Raw genomic sequence first — 21601 nt, 5'->3', positions numbered from 1 at the left:
GTGGCAGAAGGTATGCAGGGGACGATGGAAGGCTGTGGATTTATATCCCTGGCCAGGCCACTTACAGGCTACACGAGCACAAACCAGAACGATGATGGGCAGGAAGCTGGTGAGCGCTTTCCTGTGCCAGGACTGCTGACGGCTTTGTATGTGTCACCCCCTCAGCCTCCCAAGAACCGGCTGAGCTCTGAGGACACCCATTTCGAACATGGAGAAACAGAGCTCAGAGTTCAATGATTCAATGAGCTGGATTCTCTGAGCCTTGCTGTTGTTTCCATCCATAAAATCAAGGTGGCCATCCCATCTCAAAGGGCGTGGTGAGGATTACATATGGCAGCATTTATGAAGATGACCAGTGGTGTCTGACACAGGTGACCACCCAAAAATGCTCGTCTCAGAAATGCATTCATTTGGCCACTTACCCCTCCTCTCATTCATTCATTTTATTCCTTCATTTATTCATGCATTCATTTATTTAAAATAAAGAGGTCGGCTGTGATGCCCGAGGTTCCAACATTAGGCATTCTGCTAGGTTACGCCATGGAAGGGCCCCACTAAAAGACATGTCACCTGCCCCCTTCGCAAGTTCAGTTCCTGTGGGCAGGGTCGGTTTGCGGAGTAGGGAGCAAAACTGAGCCATTAGTTCTCTCTAATGGAATTATTCACAATTTTACAAGTGAAATGCAAAAATGCCAATCAGAAAGAGAATGAACAAACTGTGGGATAGTCAAACAATGGAATACCCTCTCCAGCTACGAAAAAGGAGGATTACAGCTCCTGCCACACGGACTCTCACAGGCATGATGTTCAGCCAAAGAAGCCAAAAAAAGGCCAGCAAAAAGTGTGCCATCCTTGGCCGGGCGCGGTGGCTCACGCCTATAATCCCAGCACTTCGGGAGACAAAGACAGGCGGATCATGAGGTCAGGAGTACAAGACCAGACTGGCCAACATGGTGAAACCCTGTCTCTACTAAAAAATACAAAAATTAGCTGGGCATGGTGGCTTATGCCTGTAATCCCAGCTACTTGGGAGGCTGAGGTAAGAGGATTGCTTGAACTGGGACCCAGGAGGTGGAGGTTGCAGTGAGCCGAGATCGTGCCATTGCACTCCAGCCTGGGCTACAGAGCAAGACTCCATCTCAAAAAAAAAAAAAAAAAGTGTACCATCCTTAATCCCGTCTGCATGAAGTGCCAGACCCAGCAAGTGAAGGATGGAAGTGGAGATGGTGGCACCTTAGTGTGGTCAGGACTGGGAGGAGCCGGGAGGGGTTTCCTGGGCACTGATGATGTTCTCTTTCTCCATCTGGGGGCTGACTTCACAAGTGCATGCACTTTGAGAAAATGCATTGAGCTGTGCTCTTATGATGTGTGCATTTTTCTGTATTAAGTTTTTAAAAATGTCTATTAGGGCTGTGTGTGGTGGTTCACTCCTAAAATCCCAGCATTTTGGAAGGCAGAGGCAGGCAGATCTCCTGAGGTAAGGAGTTCAAGACCAGCCTGGGCAACATGGTGAAACCACATCTCTACTAAAAAGTACAAAAATTAGCTGGGCGTGGTGGCTCACGCCTGTAATCGCAGTACTTTAGGAGGCCAAGGTGGGCAGATCATCTGAGGTCAGGATTTGAGACCAGCCTGGCCAACATGGTGAAACCGTCTCTACTAAAAACACAAAAATTAGCGAGGTGTGGTGGCATGTACCCGTGAGCCCAGCTACTTGAGAGGCTGAGGCAGAATCGCTTGAACCCAGGAGGTAGAGGTTGTGGTGAGCCAAGATCATGCCACTGCACCCCAGCCTGAGTGACAGAGCAAGGCTCCATCTCAAAACAATAAAATTATCTGTTAGACATCCCAGGGGAAGCGCTTCACAGATAATGAGACACTTGAGTGTGGCAGCCAGGAGGGCCGGGACAGAGCTGTGAATGTCAGCGTCGTTGGTGGGCCTGGTTGGAGCCAGCAGCACAGGGTGGCAGGCGTGCCGCGCTCTGGGGTGTGGGAGGTTGGGAGGGGAGGGGACCCAGCAAAGTGGGTAAAGAAGGGGAGCTGGTGATGCTGGCAGAAACCAGGGAAGGGTGAATCCTAGAGGCCAATGGAAGTTTCCAGGAGTGTGTGCTGCTGAGACTCAGGAAAGACGAGGCCCTGAGGACGCACTTTTGGGTCTGGCAACATGAAGGTTACTTGGTAAAAGCATCTGAGGGACAAAGAAGGAACAAGGGCCAAACTGTAGCCGGCTGCAGAGAGGAGGGAGACAAGGAAGCAGAGCAAGACCCACTGAATCCTACTCAAGCCTACTCACCCCTCCAGACTCACTCAAAACCGCCGCCTCCAGGAAGCCTTCCTAATAACCCTCGACTCCTAAGGCCCCTTCACTTCATAGTCACTGCAAATACGGCTGTCCTACCATGTGAGCCAAGTACTTCCCAAGGGCAAGGACTGTCACCCCTGCCTTGTGGCACACAATAGGCCCTTTAGAAACCTTAGTTCCTCCCTCTCCCTTTTCAGATCCCAGAAGGCAATTCTGAGACTTATTTTTTTTTTTTTTCAGAGATCGGGTCTCACTAGGTTGCCCAGGCTGGTCTCAACTCCTGGGCTCAAGTGATCCTCCCACCTTGGCCTTCCAAACTGCTTAGATTCCAAAGTGCTTGGCCTTCCAGAGGGATTACAGGTGTGGGACATTGTGCCTGGCCTCTTGAGACAGGGTTTCACTCTGTCACCCAAATTGAGTGCCATGACATGTTCATGGCTACTGAAGCCTCAACCTCCCATGCTAAGTGATCCTCCCATCTCAGCCTCCCAAGTAGCTGGGACTGCAGGCATGAGTCACCATGCCCGGCTAATTTTTAATTTTTTTGTAGAGACCAGGTCTCATCATGTTGCCTAGATGGGTCTCAAACTCCTCCACGCAAGCAGTTCTCCTGCCTTGGCCTCCCAAAGTGCTGGGATTACAGGCGTGAGCCATTGTGCTTGGCCTGAGACTTTCCCAAAACTCTGTTCTCTCATGTGACAAATCATTCCTCCCCAAACAGTTGTTTCTGTATTGCCGTGCAAAGGTTATTAGTATAATGATGAGATTTAATGTTACATTAATTTGGTTGTGAATTATTTGTATTGTCACAGTCATTAACTCAGTGATTGCAATTTTGTTTTAATTTAATTTAGCTCCTTGTGCATTCTCTCAAAACTTCCAGCAACAATGGAACCCAGAACTGTGTAATGTGATGCAGCATTCGTGGCAATCTGACCTGGGTTATGGATCAGGCAAACAGAAGTTCCCAGTTCTCACCTCCCTGGCTTCACTCGGCCCCCAAGCCCTCACTACCCTGGACCTTTTCCATGGGTAGAAAAAAGTTTCTGAATCAGGTTGTCCATTAGGGAAGCAAAGCAGATGGGGCGGAGGGGGTGCCCTTTGTGAGAAAGGAGTTACCCTGAATTAAGCAATCAGGCACAAGGTGCTCTACGAGATATGTTTCTCAGAACCCATTTTACAGATGAGAAAACCAAGGCACAGAGAAGTTCAGCAACTTGCCCAGAAAAGGAAAGCACGGAAGAGGGAGAGTGGAAATTTTGTGTCTGACCCCAAAACCCTTTTCCTTCCACTGCCAGATTGCTGCGTGGACCTGACAGCTGGCAGAGACCTGGCCTCGCCGCAGGCTGGCCCTGCAGCAGGCTGGCCCCGCAGCAGCTACCCCCAGAACAGAGGGGACACCAGGCACAGCAGGTGCAGACAGGTAAGAGCCGGGCAGGACCAATGCCCACCCCCTCCCACACAGCTCGGTTCTCCAGCCCCATTTCAGCCCCCTCTAGACCCCGAGAGCCTCAGGACAAGAACCGGGTCAGCTCAGCTCTCTGCCCCACACAGAGCTCAGGTCAACATCCTGCACATAGCATAGGCCTCAAGGAGTGGCGGAAAAGCGGCCCGGTTTGGAATGAAGGAATGACCAGCCCCTAGCCGCACTTGGTTTTGGCACACAGAGCGGAGAGCCTGGATATGTAACATAGGTCTTCTTTCTTCTCTCTCCCCAGCTCACATCATGACCCCAGCCCTAGTCCAGGCTGCAAAGGCTGGAGAAAAGCTCAGGTGACTTGAATTCATCTGGCTTTTCACCACTGAGCTTCACAATCTTTGCACTTGAACTGAACATGACCTTTTGCTTACTGAGCTACTGATGGCTGAAGCTAGCTGGCTATCCTCCAAGAGGCCTCCCAGGTAGCATTTACCTGTCAGCTAACCCATCTCAGAAACCTCACTGCCAAGCCAGAACTGGCACACACAGCAGCTTGCAAGGAAGACTCACATTAGCCAAGTTTACATGGCTGATATATAAACCAGAAGCTATTATTTTTTTCATTAATAATGAGTAACTGAGCTGTGACAAGCACTGGATGACTTTCTCCCAGAAATGCAGTCCCCTCTTTATCTGCCACCCCAGGCCTCTTTCTGGATAGTCCTAAAGCCCCTGGGTCTTCCAAGGTGTCAGGCACAGTGCTGTCACCTGACCCCGACATGGGTCTCTTCTTCGGCTCCCTGCAATAGTGTGGGCTGTCCGGACGCTTCATGCTGCTAAAGCTCAGGCTACATCCTGTGGCCCTACCGCCAAGGGACATAGCCCACTCCCTTCTCACTTCTCTTCCACTGAAGCCCCTTACACTGGAACTTTGGGCAGATCCAAGTATAAGAAATGGGCTGACTTCAGAAACTCCCTTCCTCCAACACGTTACCAGATTCCAGCACCTGAAACAGTTCCTCTGGCCGGGCGCTGTGGAAGCCTATAATCCCATCATTTTGGGAGGCCAAGGGGAGGCAGGAGGATCACTTGAGCCTAGTTGTTCAAGACCAGCCTGGCAGCATAGCAAAACCCTGTCTCTACAAAAAAGACAAAAAGTAGCCGCATGCGGCGGCATGGGCCTGTAATCCCAGCTACTCAGGAGGCTGAGGTAGGAGGATGGCTTGAGCCCAGGAGGTAGAAGTTGCAGTGAGCTGAGGTGGCACCACTGCACTCCAGCCAGGTAACAGATGAGACCCCGTCCTAGTCACTCCATCAGTCAATCAATCAAGCAGTCCCTCGCATGTTGTCAAAGCTCAATAAACAGGGAATAAATGAAGGAATAATGAACATGGCCTCGCTTTCACACCTCTGTTCTCTCTTCCTGCAAGTGAGCACTTTTCCGGGAGGCCAACAGACCCCAGTGTGCTGGTCCCAGCTCTCCAGATGACTGGAGACACAGCTGGGCCCCACAGAGGACCCCACTGCCCAGGCCTGCCCCTTCCCCTGCTCACGGCACTCAGTGAGTGCCAACTAGGCCTCACAGCCCTGGGAGCTATTTCTTGTTTAAGACTGTATGTATCTGATCCATTAGAGCAAGCTTGTCCAACCTGTAGCCCAGAATGGCTCTGAATGCAGCCCAACACAAATTTATAAACTTTCTTAAAACATTATGAGTTTTTTGTGATTTTTATTTTTTAGCTCATCAGCTATTGTCAGTGTTAGTATATTTTATGTGTGGCCCAAGACGATTCTTCTTCCACTGTGGCCACGGGAAACCAAAAGACTGGACACCCCTGCCTTACAGGCTCCCTTCAAAGTGAGCTCTGAGAGCAGCTAGAGCTCCAAGGTCTAGAGGGGCTTACTGGGAGCCAGCAGGGTTCTTCCCGTGGACTCAGGCAGACTCAGGCCAGAGAAAGCAAGTCCTCGGGAGAGCAGTGTGGGCTGGCGCTGCACAAGCTCTCTGTGCGGTAGCCTCCTTATCCTTAAGGAAGAACCAGTGTCGTTGTGGGAATTTGATGGCACAATTTCACCTCCCTAGGGGCACAGTGGAGCCAGGTAACTGGCTCAGCATTGCTCCCCAGTGAGGGGACATGGCTCTGAGCAAACTCTTTGCCACTGTTCTGGAGGAAATCCCAGCTGGAGAGCGCTGGAAGTGGAGGGCCGGCATCTCCCAGGCCGAGCCCAGTGGCTCGTGGCTCTGCAGCTGCTAATGATCAAATGAAGACGAGAGGCGTTTAGGCAGAAAAGAGGGATTCTGGACTGCGACAGAAGAGGGGAAGGAATCAGAGGGTGGAAGAGAGCCCTGGAACCCCTCGTAGTAGGGGTGGGAGACCAGATACCAACCCCACTCCTCATTTCATAGTAATGAAACCAGGGCCTGGCAGTGTGGCCCGAGCTGGGGACACACCCAGCTCAGTCTAATTCCAGGCCCATGTCCCCTCCACTCCTCCCTCTGGGCCGCCCCTGGCTGATGGGCTGGATGGATGAATGTGCAGGCTACCTTCTGTCCACAGCAAAAGGGCGCAGAGAGAAAGCCCACAGGAGGGAGCCTCATGTAGCCGGTGGAAATTAATGAAGATACTTGGATGTACAAAATATTTATTTATCTGTAATTTATCGAACCATTTTCACAAGACTCCATGACTGTAAACTTGCTAATTAAAGAAACCCCACTAGGCCCTGGATCAAGATGAGCAGTTTGCTATAGCTGCTGGTTTCAAACAGGAGCCAAGAGTGATGTCTTCCTTGTGGGCTGTTCGTTGCTCGGTATCCCAGTGTGAGTGGCCAATTTAGTTGGAAGCAGCATGGTCTTGAATATAAAGCCATTGTTTTTTTTTACAGAGTAATTTAACTCTGTCAGGCACTTACTCTGTGGAGCTAGGGACTTAACCAAATAACATTTCTTAGCCACTCAGAGGAACTTGGTCCTCGTCTTTTCTTCCCACCTCCTCCCTTTCCCCCTCTCAAGATCCCTTGCTTCCTTTGTGACTGTTAGGATACTGACCAAGCAATCTCATACTGCTTGGCAATTTTTTGGGAGGGAGGCAGATGGGTCTTGCTCTGTCACCCAGGCTGGAGTGCAGTGTTGCCATCTTGGCTCACTGTAACTTCTGCGTGCCCCCTCAAACCCTGCCCACCAGATTCAAGTGATTCTCCTGCCTCAGCCTCCCGAGTGGCTGGGACTACAGGTGTGCACCACCACATCCAGCTAATTTTTGTATTTTTTTTAGTAGAGACAAGGTCTCGGTATATTGGCCAGGCTAGTCTAGAACTCCTGACCTCAAGTGATCTCCCCGACTAGGCCTCCCAAAGTGCTGGGACTATAGGCATGAGCCACTGCGCCCAGCCTGCCTGGCAATATTTAATTTTAATTTACATTTATGCTGATGGTCCATACTTCAGTTCATCACTAGAGAATTTGGATGTTGACTACAGCTAACCCTAGAGGGAATATGCTTTTTTAAAAACACTCTTTAACTGTGGTAAAACATTGATAACCCAATTTACCATTTTAACCATTTTTAAGTGTGCAGTGCATTCAATGGTATCATGAATTTCACAGTGTTGTGCAACCGTCAACGCTTTCTTTTCCAGAACTTTTCCATCAGCCCAAACAGAAACTCTGCACCTGTTCAACAGCACCTCTCCTTCTCCCCTCCCCAGCCCCTGCTATTCCACTGTCCTATTTTCCATCTCTATAAATGTTCCTGGGAATTTACTTTTTTAAGCCACTATACGGGTCTGTGTTTTATACTTGGCAGCAAGAAAAAGTTCTCAGTGCCTTCGGGTCTTATTTGTTGGACATTTTTGGATTAACGGTAGGCAGGAGGTGAGGGAGGGAGCAGAGAATTGCCGTGAGGCTTACTGAGAACTATGCCAGCCTTAGCCTGCTGTTTCCCTTGGTATTGCTGATAGCTTTTCCTCTTTTTTTCCTAGAAAAGAAAAAAAAAAAAGAAACCTGAGCCCATGGGGCCTTGTATAATAGCTTGACACAGCACAAAAGCTAGTGGGTCCTCCGTCTGCTCCCAGAAACCAGATCAAAGAGAATAGAAAAATAAGCCCAAATCCTCAGCTTCATACCACACACAGAAATTATCTACAAATTAACTAAAAATGCAGCATAGACCTAAATGTAAAACTACAAAGTACCTAGAAGAAAACATCTTCGTATTGTATCGTAGAGCTGAAAAAGATCTTTTCTTTCTTTTTTTTTTTTTTTGGCGAAAGGGCCTCACTCTGTCACCCACGCTGAAGTGCAGTGGTCCGATCTTGGCTCACTACAGCCTCTGCTACCCAGGTTCAAGTGATTCTCCTGTCTCAGCCTGCCGAGTAGCTGGGATTACAGGCACACAAATAGGCCAGGTGCTGTGGCTCATGCCTATAATCCCAGCACTTTGAGAGGCCGAGGTGGGCGGATCACCTGAGGTCAGGAGTTCGAGACCAGCCTAGCCAACATGGGGAAACGCCATCTCTACTAAAAATACAAAAATTAGCTGGGTATGGAGGCGCAGGCCTATAATCCTAGCTACTCGAGAGGCTGAGGCAGGAGAATCACTTGATCCCAGGAGGCGGAGGTTGCAGTAAGCTGAGGTCGCACCACTGAACTCCAGCCTAAGCAACAGAGTGAGACTTCGTCTCAAAAAAAAAAAAAAACAAAACTAATAAAGCAATCATCTCCAAAAAGCAAGCAAACAAAACAGATACGAGAGCTTAGGGGGAACATAAAACCAGAGCCGACAGAACTGGAGAATGAGGGAAAAACATCACATCTTCAAAGTCATGACGAAATGGAAAGCGGGGCCAAGGAGCATCAAAGATGCTCAAAACACAATCAAGACACTGAGAACAAGGCTGAGGAAAGTGAGCAAAAGGAAATGAAAACCAACGGTGTAAAGAGATTACAGAGAAAATGACAGATTTGGAAAATCTACAAAGGACTCATCATATAACCCAGAATAGAAAACTGAAATAAGGGAACATAAATATTTAAAGATATCATTCAAGAAAATTTTCCTGAAATAAAAGAAGATAAATCTACAAACTGAAAGGGCACACCATGTCTTGGGGAAAATGACAAAAATCTGTCAATATCAAGATAATTTCTATGAAAGTAACTAGACTTAAAATACAAAAGAAAGAGGGAAAAAGCTAAATAGAGAAGACTTTGGACAGTCAAGTGAAAACATCAATTCATAAAGGGAAACAAAATAGAAGTTAACTTAGACTTTCCCACGATGGCACTTAACTCTAGAGACAAGTGACACCTGCGAAGCACGGACTAAGAAAGCTGTCAGTCAAACATGAAGACTAGAAACCTGGTTGAATATGCAAGAACTCAATAATTCTTTTTCATTTAGTCCCTTTTGATGGAACTGCTGGAGAAGGAATTTCAGCAAATCAAGAGAAAAATCAGAAAACTTCAGCAAGAGAACTGATGGTCAGCAGTGAATCAATCTGTAGGACCAATGTGAGGATTAAGGTCATATATAAAGAAAAACCCCGAATTTAGAAATGATACAGAAAACAAAAATTGTGACGAAAAGGAGGAAAGAAGAAGAGAGTTGTTAGTCTCTGATGTACTTCTTTTCTTTTCTTTTCTTTTCTTTTTTTTGAATCAGAGTCTCACTCTGTTGCCCAGGCTGAAGTGCAGTGGCATGATCTCGGCTCACAGCAACCTCCACCTCCCGGGTTCAAGCGATTCTCCTGCCTCAGCCTATTGAGTAGCTGGGATTACAGGCACCAGCCACCATGCCCAGCTAATTTTGGTATTTTTAGTAGAGACTGGGTTTCACCATGTTGGCCAGGCTGGTCTTGAACTCCTGACCTCAAGTGATCCACCCACCTTAGCCTCCCAAAGTGCTGGGACTACAGGCATGAGCCACCGCACCTGGCCTAAGTCTCTGATTTCTTCATCTTTCTTGTGGGGGAGGGGGCAAAAATAAGAAAAAGATAGCATAGAGGTATAAGCGCATTTCAAGACAAACACTAAGAAATACAATAAAAACTGGATGGCAAAAAAAAGGAGAAGGAGTAAGAGAGAAAATGCTCACTTTTCATAAGTGCTTTTAGTAGGAAACATACTGCTGAAAAAGGAATTCAGGGCAAGTGTGAAGGCTCACACCTGTAGTCTCAGCACTGTGGAAGGCCGAGTGGGTGGATGGCTTAAGCCCAGGAATTTGAGACCAGCCCAGGTACAGTGGTGCCAGCCTATAATCCCAGCTACTCAGGAGGCTGAGGTGGGAGGATCACCTGAGCCTGGTAGGTAGAGGCTGCAGTCCAGTCTGGATGACAAAGCAAGACTGTTTCTTAAAAAAAAAAAATTTAATGTATGACAAACTCCAAAGGAAAAAAAAAAAAGAGCTACCACCTTTGGGGAGAAAAACTCTTCACAAGTTAAAGGGGAAGTCAAAACCAACATCTATGGCTGGGCACGGTGGCTCACACCTATAATCTCAACACTTTGGGAAGCTGAGACAGATGGATCACTTGAGGTCAGGAGTTCAAGACCAGCCTGGCTAACATGACAAAATCCCGTCTCTACTAAAAATACAAAAATTAGCCAGAAATCACTTGAACCCGGGAGGCAGAGGTTGTAGTGAGCCAAGATAGCACCTCTACTCTCCAGCCTGGGCAACAGAGCAAGATGCCGTCTCAAAACAAAAAACCTCTGAAACTCAGAATATACAGAAATAATAAGGATGAAAACACTGCACAGCAGATTCTACTTGAAGAAAAAAAGGTCTCAGAGGAAAAGCTATAGTTTTAAAATCTTATCTTTTCAGGGGCCAGGGGAAAAAAAAACCTTATCTCTAGCCAGGCACAGTGGCTCATGCCTATAATCCCAGCACTCTGGAAGGCTAAGATGGGTAGATTTGCTTGTTGCCTGGGCAACGGGGCAAAACCCCATCTCTACAGAAAAAAATAATAATAATACAAAAATTAGCTGGGTGTGGTAGTGCATGCCTATAGTCCCTGCTACTCAGATGAGGTGGATCGTTTGAGCCCAGGAGGTGGAGGCTGCAGTGAACTGTGAATGTGCCACTGCACGCCTGCCTGGGCAACAGAGTGAGACTCTGTCTCAAAAACAAAAAACCACCACCAAGACAACAAATCCTTATGTTTAAATAAAGAAACGAAATTATACATCTAACACAGAAAGTTAGAAAAGAAACAAAATAAATCTTTAAAAAGTACGTAGAATACACAAAAAGTGAAGATTAATGGATTAGAACATGAACACGCAGGCATTTCACCATCTGTGTACGCGTTCCCCATGCTCAAAACGGGGGCCAAGCTGGGGGTCACTGCCCTCGCACTGCCCTCTCCCCTCCCTCCTCCTCCTCCCTACCCTTCTTGGGCTTACCAGGCACCCCTTCAAGGCCTGATCCACCCCCACCCCACCTCAGCTCTTCTGCACTCCTCCAAGGATGGCCCACCTGCTTCAGGGGCAGAGGGGACACTCAGGGTTGCCCAGTGCGAGGGGGCTAGCAGCCCCCAGAAGATGACCTGTGTCATGCAACGGCTGAATGGATGGACCAGCACGTGGCAGCTACGGACACAGGGCGGACACAAGGCCACTCACGCCCCTTCCCTATTCCGCAGAGCAGAGGCCTCCCCACCCTAGCTGCACATGTGAATTACCAGGGAGCTTTTAAAATGCCAGGGTCTGGCCATGTGCAAAGGCTCTCGCCTATAGTCCCAGCACTTTGGGAGGCGAGGTTGGCGGATCACGAGGTCAGATGACCATCCTGGCCAACATGGTGAAAGCCCATCTCTTTTTTTTTTTCTTTTTTTTCGGTAACTCGAATTCAAACATACTCCAAGAGAAACCCCATCTCTTCTAAAATACAAAAACTTAGCCAGGCATGGTGGTGGATGCCTGTAATCTCAGCTACTCAGGAGCTGAGGTAGGGTAATCGCTTGAACCCGGGAGGTGGAGGTTGCAGTAAGCCAAGATTGTGCCACTGCACTACAGCCTGGTGACAGAGTGAGACTCTGTCTCAAAAAAAAAAAAAAAAAGCCAAGGTCTAAGTTCCTTCCCCATACACTCTGATTGAATCAGCTCATGTCTCTCCACATTGGTCATCTGGTTCCAAACAGCAAGGAGCACTGGGGAAAAGGCAGCCCAGGGCATAGTAAACAGTGGGCGCTCTGGAGCCATTATTTGGAGTCTAAGCCCCGTCTCTGCCTCTCACTGGCTGTGTGATCTCAGGCTGGCACCTTACCCTCCCTGAGCCTCAAGGTTGCCATCCGTAAGATATGCTTCCCTCCCAGAAGGCGCTGGGGATGGGTGATTGTACATGTAAACCTTCAGCTGCCTCTGATTCCCAGCAGGTAGGCTAGGCTCCAGGACCACCTGCCCCCTCTGGGGAATCCAGATGTGAGCGAAACAGGGGCAGGGAGGCTAGCCCCCCGGACACAAGCAGCCTTGGATCCACAGTACCAACTTTGGGGGCTATTCTGGTTCCAATTCAGAATGCCTGCCTCCTGGCTCAATGGGCTTTGTCCCAGAGATGTAATTTCTATTTTGATTCCATGTGACATTTAATGAAATGGCTTTCAGACACCACGCAGTGTCTGAGTTATGAAACCACAGCTTCCGGATCCTCAACATGCCTCACGATGACAGGACCCCTCTTGCTGCTTCCAGAGCTGCCCCAAGTCTCTCAAGGCCTGGGTAAGGACTGCCGAGGTGGCATCTTCACTCCAGAGTCCCTGCCCCAGGCCTGCTGCCTGGCACTCGTGTCTCTCGTCCTGGCTGGACTCTGACTGACAGCAGCCCCTGCGTGGGCTCCTGCCTCAGTCTCCCTCTTGCCAATCCAGTGCTGTTCTAACTGCAGATCAAAAATATTCAGGGAGACAGGAAGCCAATGTAGAGGCTTGCAAACAGCATTGTTCAAAGAACAAATGAGCCGGAATAGAAGCAGAACAGAACACGCCAGAAGGAGCTGCACACAGCAAGGGTGACTGAGACTCACAAGCCCAGGATGCGAGTATGCACGCTAGGTCTCTATTTGCTTGAACTGGAAGAAATTTTGAATGACACTGCCAGTTACAACTTTCAGGATGGACTTCAGACCCCTCAGCACAGCACTGAAAACCCCTCCAGACCTGGCTCCTGTCTACCCACCCACCTGGCCCACAGCCGGCTCCCACCACACTGAGCTGCTGGCTTCTGCAAACTCTGCCAGGAGCTCCCACACCTGCCTGGAATGCAAGAGCCTCCCTCCTCCCACAAGCCTCCTTCCCGCAGCCTCCACTCTCCCATAGACTCCTATCAATCCTTCACCACCTCCTCTGTGGTGTCTCCCTGATTCCCAGCCTTGGGGGGTCCCGGCCCATGCTCACGCTCCACTTGCACACTTCGCATAACGCCATCACCCCTGCCAGCTGGGGGGTCATTATTGTTTCCATGCCTCCCTGCCCTTCCCCAGTGGACAGCTGGGACCTCCCTTGCGGGAGCTGGCTGAGCCCCTGGGTGCTCGCTGTGGTACCATTTGCTGACAGCAAGTGTGGGCTGACACTGGGACCTCTCCCGGGTGACCCTCTCCACATGCTGACCCTCCCGGGGCAAAGATGACCTCCTAGACTCTATAGAAGCAAAGATATAAATATTTCTGGAGCCCTTCCGTTCTAAAGGAAGTAAAAGTCCTACAATTTCTCAACAACTTGGCTATTAAAAATAGGAATTCCACCTACACGCCGGAACAGTTTGCCGGGGATGGTGGAAGGGCCAGAATCGTGAGGTCACACATGTTTTCAGAACTGAGAAAGCTGCTGGGCCCAGAAGCTGAGCGCTGTCAGAAGGCAGGCAGCTGCCTGCAGCTGGTGCTACAGCCCCGAGGCCTCAGAAATCTCTAGAACCACAGGGACGCCAAATGGTACTCTGCCAAGAGTTTCTTAAAACTCACTTCCCCACCACATTGCGAACATCTGCACAGCACAGGTTCCAAAGAAAACTGAAAAAGAAATCATGCATTAGCAAGCAGATATGACACCTCACCTTCGACCTCGGAAGAGTGTGGGAGATGCCTTGGGCCCAGCTCCTGCTGCCACCTCCTTCCACTTCCCGTCCTCAGAACACAGCCCCGGGCCAGCCCAGAGCTGGGGTCCCCTGAGGATTCAGTCTTCCGTGTTCATCTCCTGGCCCTCAAGGCCTGAAGCTCCATCCTTCCACCACTCCTTTGCGTTACAGGAGAGTCCCCAGCAGGCGCTGTGCATGAACAGTGACGGCAAGGTGGGCACACATTCTGTCAGCATCCACAGCCACTCGAGAGACAGGAGACGGGAGAGTGAAGACGGGAGAGGAGGAGGAAGGGGAAGAAAGTGGGCAGAAGGGCCGGGCACGGTGGCTCATGCCTGTAATGGCAGATGTGAGCTCAGGCAGATCATGAGGTCAAGAGATCAAGACCATCCTGGCCAATATGGTGAAACCCTGTCTCTACTAAAAATTCAAAAATTAGCCAGGTGTGGTGGTGCGTGCCTGTAATCCCAACTACTCGGTAGGCTGAGGCAGGAAAATCGCTTGAACTTGGGAGGCAGATGTCGCAGTGAGCCGAGATTGCACCATTGCACTCCAGCCTAGGCGACAGAGCGAGATTCTGTCTGAAAAAAAAAAAAAAAAAAAAAGGTGGGCAGAGGAAGCAAGCCCCACTGACGCCCCCACTCTGCGGGCCAGAGGCTCCAGTCATGGTCTCAATAGGCCCTGCCAGTACAAGCCGCATGTTCCTGCGTCAGACACAGCAGCTTCCCCTGAGGGTCATTTACTCTCTCATGCATTCAACACTACGAGTGCCCGGCCAGGTGCTGGCTGAACCCACAGTGGGGGCACAGACCCCATTCCTGCCCTCAGGGCACTCGCAGCTGGAACAAGCCATCAGAAACACGTACGATTCTGTACACTTTTGATAGCATGAAAAAGCGAAGTGCTAAACACCCTGGGCCATGAGGGCAGGGAGGGGGCCCCTAATCTGGCCTCACTGGGTCTGAGGAGGCTTCTAGGGAAAGTCACCTCTAAGTTGCGACCTGAAGGATCAGGAATGGGTGGGTGGGGACAAGGTCCAGGGTAAGGGAACAGCCTGTGTGAAGGCAGGAGGCTGGGGGATGTTGTGTTTAAGAAGCTCAGGCTCAGGGAGGTTCAAGGCAGAGGTGGGCCGGGAGCCTGCAGGTACCTGGGCTCAGGTAGGGCAGAGAGCTGCGGTGAGGGGAGGGGCTCACGCGACACAGCCACACGGTCTCAGGTGCTGCCCAAGAGACCATTCCAGATGCTCTGTGTGCAATGGACTGGGGGAGGGTGAAGGCGTGGGGGTGGTGGGTGGTCTGGCCATGCTGGGGGCCTGAGCCCTGGAATGGGAGGGGGATCTCAGGACCGCACTGCCTGGGGCCTGCGGCGAGGGAAACGGGAGGGTGAAGGCTCCCCCGCCTGGCCACACGTAGAACAGCAAGGGCTGGCAGGGCCTGGATTTCTGCCGTGCGGGGATCAGGCGGGGATGCGTGGGGGCGCTGTTCCCGGAGGTAGGAAACGGCAGGTGACAGGCCCCACAAGGCATCTCCAAGATGGTGCCTCTTCCCCCACCGTGCAAGTTGCCATCATGTCTCACCTGGAAGCTGCAACCGCCTCCCACTTCCACTGGCGCTCCCTGACACGCAGAAGCAGGGGTGTCCCTTTCAAGACGGAAGGCTGATCAGACCTTCCCGAGCTTCTCGTCCCCTTAGAAATGAAATCCAGACTCTTCACCTGGGTCTGCAGGCCTGCCATGTACACACCCTCTCCCCACTGACCCGCCCATCTCCCAGCCCTCACTCTGCTCTGACCACTCACAGACGTGCCTGCTACAGGGCCTTTGCTCTTAGCCACTCTGTGCCTGAAACACGCTTTCCTCCCTAACCATGTGGTCGGTCCCCACTTCCTGCGGTTTCCTCTCCTCTCCCCACATGAAAGAGAACAGGGCATCGCCCGCCCCTTCCTCCCTGCTTTCCTTGTCTTCGGAGCTTGTCACCCTTTGACTTACCGCACTCTGGGTAGGTGATGGTCTCCGTCTCCCCAACGGGTGTGCTGTCTCCCCGAGGGCATGGACTCCATCTGCTCAGCACTTCCTGGACTCCCAGCACCTGCCACAGAGCGCACAGGATGGCTCAGTGACTGCGTGCTAGAGCAGCCGCCTCCCAGCCCCTGCCCCGGGCCATAGCTGCCACCCGTGGCCTGTTTCCCACGCTTGGAACAGTACCCCACCCTCACCTGCTCTTTCCTTCCCAACAAGAACAGTTCGAGGGCTCTTGCCCTCCTTCCGGCCCCTCTCCTTCCCAGAGCTAATCACATCCTCCTCCGTGTGAGCTTAGAACCCTTAAGCATGTGGGCTCTTGACTCCAAAAACAGACACCAGGCCTCCTCCATTCCAGCACAACCACAGATAATATCTGCTGTCCACCACTGCCCAGGCCTCTGCTGGCAGTAACCGAGGATGCAGAAGCAGAAGATGCACGCCCACGAGGGCTGCCAGTCGCCCCGGAGAGGACACACTAACATGGGGACGACATCCTAGCATAGCACAAGATGCGTGTCAGTGAATGGAGCTAGGTGGCACCAACTCTGAAGCTCCGAATGGAACACAGGGGTCAGGGCGGGGTGAAGGGAAGATGGGATAGGAGGTGACAGTATTGCTACCTGCAGACTTAACTCGAGTCCCAGAGCACACAGCTGGTCAACAGCAGAGCTGGGCCTGGCTGGGTCCATCAGGCTCAAAGCCAGAGGTTTCTGAACTCAGAATGGCCCCCACTGGCCAACTCCTTTGGACAGAAGCAACTGACTCCCACCTCTCCACAAAATCCCAGGCTCCTAAGCAACTTCCAGAGGCTAAGCACAATAGTGGGCAGACACACAGCTCACAACGTGGGCCCTGCACATGCATAACAGCAACATAGGTGAGACGCAGCCCCAGCCCCCAGCTCACAGGAGCTTGGGCTGCCAGCCTCCACATGCCCAGAGTACCTCCCCCTAACCCTGGTCCAGAGCTCAGGGTCCCTCTGCCTACAGCCTTCCGGGGACCCAGAACAGCCTTCTGCCTGGGTAGCTGCTTCCCCCAGTGGCTGCGAGTGCTCATCAACACTTATTATAAGAACGTTATAGGAACATTTAAACAGAAAAATAGAACAGAAAGAAAAACTGCTCTCTCCCAACCCGCCCAAGGCCCCTCTTCATTTCTCCACGTGGGACACCTTCCTCTCTATCCATATGAACACATTTTTATGACAACATAACCACAGTGTACCCATCATTTTATGTTCTGCTATTTTATCATTTTCCTGTAAACAGCTTTCCATGTGTTTAAACCTGGTCTGCATATTTCTCATCTAGAGTGAACTGGTTAGCACTCCATTAATAACAGCTCTCTGAGTGGGCACTCACTGGCTCAGCCACTGCCAATGCCATGCACTACCTTCCCATCAGCTCCACTATGGACCCCTCAGAGCTCATCAAGCATTTTCCATAAAGACATAGAAAATACAGGCCACAGCAGCTATTCTAGTCTGTTATCCATGGTGAAGGCAGCCACACACCATACAAACAAGTGTGGCTGCGCCCCAACAAAGCTATTTATGGTCCCTGAAATTTGAATTTCATAGAATCTTCATGCAACACGAAATGTTCTTTTGATTTTCCAAACACATCCCCAGCTCCTAGTTTGTACAAAACCACACAGGAACCCAATCTGGCCCACGGGCTGTTTCCTGACCCCCAGCCTTAGTACTTCCACTCCACTAACATTGGAGGATCCAGGGGTGGGGAAGGAAAGTCCTAGAAAGGAGTGAAGGGGGAGGGCAGAAACTGAGGAAGCGAAGGAAGGCCCAACAGACCACTCTCTGTGTTCCAGAAAGTTCTAGGACTTGCTTCCAATTCCCAAGGGCCCTGGGACAGTCAGCTCTCTGAAACTCCCTGAACAGAGGACAACCGAAGCCTGGGACCAGAGAGATGGCTCAGCACCTCATTTTCCCAATGGAGGGGAAGGGTCACCAAGAGATGGGGAAAGAGCAGACCCCAATCCACTAACTGTCCTCTCCTCCACCCCCACCAAGGTGGTGATTCCAGCCTTTGACACCCCCTTTGTCACCAGCTCACAGTGGCTAAAGTCCCCTCCAGACAATGCCCCACAAATCTTTTTAATGACAAGTGGCCTACAATGCCAGGAAAGCTCCTTCTGAAATGGAAATCAAACTTCTCTCTGCGAAGCAGACCCATCCTCTGCTGCCCCGGCATTCTAAATCATCTCTTAGAATTAAGAGCCAGTGCCTTTGCCAATAACTTCTACTTTAGATGTGCCAGATCAAACCCAGAGACAGAAAGTGGCCCAGTGGCTGCCCAGGGCTAAGGCGGTGGAGGGGAGACAGGGCGTGACTAATGGACACAGGCTCTTTTTGAGGTGGGCAAAATGTTCAACTGTAGGGATGACTACCCATACCTGTGAATATACTAAAGCACTAAACCATACACTTTATTACTATTTTCTTTTTATTTTTTGAGTCAGAGTCTTGCTCTGTCGCCCAGGCTGGAGTGCAATGGCACAATCTCTGCTCACTGCAACCTCTGCCTCCTAGGCTCAAGCAATTCTCCTGCCTCAGCCTCCCAAGTAGTCAGGATTACAGGTGGCTACCACCATGCCTGGCTAATTTTTGCATTTTTAGTAGAGTTTCACCATGTTGGCCAGGCTGGTCTCGAACTCCTGACCAGTTCATCTTGGCCTCCCAAAGTTCTGGGATTACAGGAGTGAGCCACTGCACCCGGCCAAGAGCCATATGGTTTAGATGGGCAAACTGAAAGGCATGTGAAAAAAGTTACTTATCAAAGCATGCCAGGCACTTTACTCATCTAAATTCTCACAAGCCCGTTTAGCCTGGATTACAAATCCTAGTTCACGGAGCAGGGATGTGACCTCCCCAACCATTTCATAAGTAGTGAGACTGGCTCAAAGGGCAGTTAGTTTTCCAAAATGGAGGTGACAGGCTGCGCATGGTAGCTCACGTCTGTAATCTCAGCACTTTGGGAGGCTAAAATGGGCAGATTACTCGAGGGCAGGTGTTCGAGACCAGCCCGGCCAACATGGTGAACCCATCTCTACTAAAAAACACAAAAGTTGGCTGGGTGCAGTGGCTCATGCCTGTAATTCCAGCACTTTGGGAGGCCAAGGCAGGCAGATCACCTGAGGTTGGGATTTCAAGACCAGTTTGACCAACATGGAGAAACCCCACCTCTACTAAAAATACAAAATTAGCTGGGCATGGTGGCACATGCCTATAATCCCAGCTACTCAAGAGGCTGAGGCAGGGAAATCGCTTAAAACCAGGAGTCAGGGGTTACAGTGAGCCAAGATCGCATGATTACACTCCATCTCAAAAAAAAAGGCAGGGGGCAGAGAGGTGATGGTTCCTAGTCAGCCCTTTGCTGCAGCGGCTCCTGTGCAAACAGGATTTGGAAGTGTCCTTCAGTAACTAACACTGGGACCCACATCAGTCTAGGGGAAAGCCAGAGCAGTTGCAAGACCTATTCCAGCCCTCCAAAGCAAATCTCTTCCCATCTCGTCCTGGCACCCCATCTGGAGGAGAGGCTAGAGCCCCCCTGAAGTGGAGGAGAGGGAAGACTCAGAGAGGCTAAGGGCAGGCCTCAGCCAGGCAACTGCTGCCCAAAAGGCTTTCTGAAAACTAAAACCTCCCCATTTTCCGAGGTAAGTCACTGCTTCCCACTCACCCCATTCCTAAGCATGGGGATCCATCTGAGCATGAGTGCCTGTCCCTAGACTTTCCTTCATGGCCATAAGCCACCTTTCTAGCATGGTACCCAGGGCATCACAGGCCTGTGACACTGACTTGGGAGTCCCAGGTAGAAGCAAATTGGAAGTAGCCCTCACTTGTGATGTACAGACAGTAAGAGACCCCTGGTCCTATCAGAGCAGGACTCCCACAGCCACAGTGACAAGGGGCAAAGCAGAGCTCACCCTCCCCCACTACCACAGTGAAGTGACCAGGGAGGAAGGGCAGGCTGAAGGTGGACATGACCAAACCCTTCCGCATGGCTCACTGGCCAGCTGGTGGCTTCAGGAGCCGTTCCTTGAGTGGACAAGCATGAGGCCAGCAAGTGCAGGCTCTCCCATCGAGAGGGGCACATGCAGTGAAGGGATAAATATGGACAGGTTCAAGTTCTGGCCAACCACTGGTTTTTGTGCAGGCCAGTCCTCTGTGAGACACATGGCCTCCAAGCCTCCCAGCCACATCTCTAAAATGGGGGCGATCATCTCTGCCCCAGGGTGGCTGTGCAGATCAAGTGAATTCTGTTGGGGTGGAACTGACTGCACACGGTAGGAAAATCAACCCTGTCCTATCAGGAATGTGTTGATTTACTTCAGTGAAACATCTGAGGTGTGGGGTTCAGGAATCGCTGGACTCAGAAAATGAATGTCATGAGGCTTCAGCCTCTCTGCAAATCAGCTCTCCTCAGAGTGGAGGCCCCACTGTTGGACAGGCCTACCCTCATGAGTGCAGCACCCCCAATCCTGGGCCTCCCTTCTCCCCACCCCCACAAAGTGAAAGCCTTTAAGTGTGGCTCATGGGGTTCTGGTTGTATGGAATCTAGAATCTCAGAGGCTATGGCCAGGGCATTTGTTTTTAAGAGTGGGTCTTGCTCTGTTGCCCAGGCTAGAGTGTAGTGGTGCAAACATGGCTCACTGCAGCCTAGACCTCATGGGTTCGTGATCCTCCTGCCTCAGCCTCCTGAGTAGCAGGACTGCAGATGCATACCACCACACATAGCTAATCTCTTAAAATGTTTCTGTAGAGATAGGGTCTCCTTATGTTGCCCAGGCTGGTCTTGAAATCCTGGTCTCAAGCAACCCTCCCAGTGTTGACATCACAGGCACTAGCCACCACACCCAGCCACACCTCTGATAAAGTACAACAGGGCAGCAGCCTCTAGGGGAGAGGGTGCCTTGTCAAGACCACACCCACACCTGACACAGATTCCACTGACAAAGATTCCATCTTGCCAAAGCTTGGAAGGACAGCAGCCTACATGGTGGAGGCCCACCCACACCCAGGAGGGCTCAGCCTGCCGCAGACTAAGAGGCCCCAACGTGTCCACCAAGGCACATCTGCAAATCTGTCTTTCCACCTGGCATCACACGGGCCTCAACCCCCTGCCCCTCGTGATTCCAGTGTGTCCAGGTTACATAATCCAAACCATTCACTTGTGAGCGGTCATCTGACCACACCCTACCCCATCTAGGCTGGCCCCAGCCCCACTCTGACGGTCCTGCCTGTACACAGGATGGAGCATCTTCTCACATCTGGTAGGAATGCGAGCTCTCAAGCAATTCCCTGTAGAGCCATGAAGTCTCTGCAAGTGGCATAAAAGCAAACCCAGGGACCGTGTGTAGCACCAGAGGACAATGAGTTAAAAACACATGACTAAAGGGGATATGGAAGCACCAAGACAACACCCGCCTTCGCCACTCTGAGCCTAAGACCGGGACTCAGTGCCTGGGGAGGCAGGGCTGAGGTCACATCCAAATATTTTCATTGTGTTTTCCCAGAGGAACAATCATTCTTTAGGCCAATAACTTCCATCTCTAATGGGCTTTTTGCTTTAGTCTTTTTCCTATGGCAATTGTTTACATTGTTTAGTCCGTAAATCGTTTATAGCTAGAATTTGAGCCTTGAGTTTTAACTCTTAAGTCCATTTGCATCTACTGTGCTTTTATTTCTACCATCCTGTGCTTTCCATTGACTTGTTCTCTGCTGCCCCACCTAACCCTTTCTGCCTTCTACTAAGCCCATCAAGCTTTAACTCCCCC

The 21601-nt window shown here is 50.7% G+C and overlaps 1 long non-coding RNA gene and 1 other non-coding gene across 2 annotated transcripts; one reads left to right on the top strand and one right to left on the bottom strand.

The window, feature by feature from the left end:
- Positions 1 to 6345: 6345 nt before the first annotated feature.
- Positions 6346 to 15766, bottom strand: LOC135269653 (uncharacterized). Its single transcript, XR_010337887.1, has 3 exons — positions 15365 to 15766; positions 13768 to 13977; positions 6346 to 7696 (listed from the first exon to the last, which is right to left on the bottom strand). It is a non-coding gene; the product is annotated as an uncharacterized LOC135269653 (long non-coding RNA).
- LOC135269823 (small nucleolar RNA SNORA2/SNORA34 family) lies at positions 6438 to 6572 on the top strand. The gene has a single exon (XR_010338073.1). It is a non-coding gene; the product is annotated as a small nucleolar RNA SNORA2/SNORA34 family (small nucleolar RNA).
- Positions 15767 to 21601: the final 5835 nt, after the last annotated feature.

The sequence above is a fragment of the Aotus nancymaae genome, unplaced genomic scaffold, assembly GCF_030222135.1.
Source record: "Aotus nancymaae isolate 86718 unplaced genomic scaffold, 86718_ANA_hifiasm-v0.15.2.pri h1tg000057l, whole genome shotgun sequence".
Lineage (NCBI taxonomy): Eukaryota > Metazoa > Chordata > Mammalia > Primates > Aotidae > Aotus > Aotus nancymaae.
Note: the sequence above shows the minus strand (reverse complement) of the source record. Positions and strands in the feature narration are given on the sequence as shown.